Below are 2096 nucleotides of genomic sequence, written 5' to 3'. Positions count from 1 at the left end.
AGCTGCCGCGGTGAACCGCGAGGAGGCGACCCGGCCAGAGGCTGCTGTTGAAGGGATTCCTTCTGTCAGCACACTGCCGGTATGTGGGGGTCTGAGCGGCTCCGACAGAAATAACATTGGGAGGCAGGATTGTAATCTGGATGAACTGACTGCACTGATTACGTTTTTAGGTGTATTTTCTCACTTAAAAACATTAAAACTACTTTATTCCCACTGATCACAGCAAATATAGCTGCAAGGCAGAGAAAGGATAGAGTAGCTCCGCCCAACGCGCGTCAGAGCCACTTTTGCACCGCGCAGGCTGAGCAGCAAAGCTGCTTCAGCAGCGCGTCAGAACTAACTGGTACAAGCAGCAAAAATGAAGCAGCAGACGCGATTTTGCTGCCTTTGCTGCCTCCGGTCTGAACGTAGCATCAGAAGCATTCGATGCAGGTCCAGCAGATTCCATAGCAGTTTCTTCCCCACTGCCATTAGACTGCTGTATGTTGGGTTATTTTATTAAAAAACCTGAATGTTAGAACTGTAAATATACAGTCAGATGTTTATATTACTGTATTTTGTATTTATTACCATTTTCAAGGCTGCATTTTAAAAAATGAAATTGTCTAGAGCTGTTCTAAACGAAATTTATTATTGTTTACTCGTGTATACAAAATGACAAAATAAAACTGTCTAAGTCTAAGTAAGCGAAGCAGTAACAGCGCAGATCTCCCTAACTTTCCTAGTTTTAATCAGTTTCCTCTTTACTCCCACAGAGCCCCAAACACTGACGTTCTGAACCTCTCCTGCGGCTCCTATTGTGAACCATTCATATTTGTGTAGTCTAAATAAACACCTTAAACTGCTCCTTGTTCTCTGCCTGTGTCTGCATGTGGGCCAAACAGCTAAAAACCATGACAGGAGCCAGCTTTCTATTTTTAAAGTTTTTCTTTTTTAAAGGGGCTGTTTCATTTTCAACCCCATCAACAAAATCATCAACCTGTGAAGGGGCATAATCTAAGCTTTTGCCCCCTGCAGCACTGCCCAGCGACACAGAGGAGAGAGAAAGAGAAATAGATTCTTTAAAATTTATAACTGCACTATCTGATAATTATAATTTATGTGATTATAAAACCTGAAAAAAATGTTTTACCTGATAATAAAAGCATTCTACTCACCCAGAAGACACAGTAAAGATGTTTGCATTGGCATCTTGATGATAAGAAGTGCAACTGGTAATGGTTGGTAACCTCTGAAATGAGCTCTAAGCTCTTCTCTGTATATAGGTTGTGGTTTTCCTCTATGATGCCACTGATGTTTTTGACCAATCCTCGTCTGTCAACCTTCACACGAAGGGCATGAAGCTGACAGGGAAACTAAAACTCATTAGTAAAATAAAACAGACTGTTATTTGAGCACATGAAACACACAATATATGATTGCAAATATGCTTAAAGATGTTAATGTGGTGTTTCTTTGGTTACTGATTGAGCAGCATTCCAGGATTTAGCTCCCTCCCTCTAGTAAGATCAATCATGTATTTTATTTTTAAAAAATTAGCAGCACTTTAGTTAGAAATATTTTAGACCCTTCAGACTTGCCATACAAAAAAAAAACATTGCAATAGAACAGCAGACTTTCTGAAAGGAAGTGGGTTTGTAGCTCTTTTTGTTTTTGTGTTGAAAAGACTTTGTGGTTGTTAACATCTGCTGTTGTGTCTATCATGTGCAGCTACAACATCGCATGCATTCATGCACACGTTGTGATTTTTCCCATGAGTTGGTTGCTGCTAGTTTTGGTTTCTCTTCATGCAGTTTACTTCATAGGTTAAAAACTAATGTTAAAAATTCTGCATGTTTGTGTGTTTTAGAAACTGTTTATTTATTGTATTTGTATAAATCCAATGTGCTTTTTTTCCGGGGGGGAGAATCATTCCCAGTCTGACCCTGGTTACTACCCACCTCTGGTTCTGACTAGGAATGTTATGTTGACCAGAAATTATCTTTTTAAAGTGATCTGCAAATGGAACAATAGAGAGGAGAGTACTTTTAATAAATGTCATAATGGCCTGCCATATAGACGCATTAACTTGAGCAGCGATCTTCTCTTCCGACATC

Source organism: Cyprinodon variegatus, unplaced genomic scaffold (assembly GCF_000732505.1).
Source record: "Cyprinodon variegatus isolate N-32 unplaced genomic scaffold, C_variegatus-1.0 Scaffold1638, whole genome shotgun sequence".
Classification (NCBI taxonomy): Eukaryota; Metazoa; Chordata; class Actinopteri; order Cyprinodontiformes; family Cyprinodontidae; genus Cyprinodon; species Cyprinodon variegatus.
The sequence above is the reverse complement of the archived record's forward strand: the minus strand, read 5'-3'. Positions refer to the sequence as shown.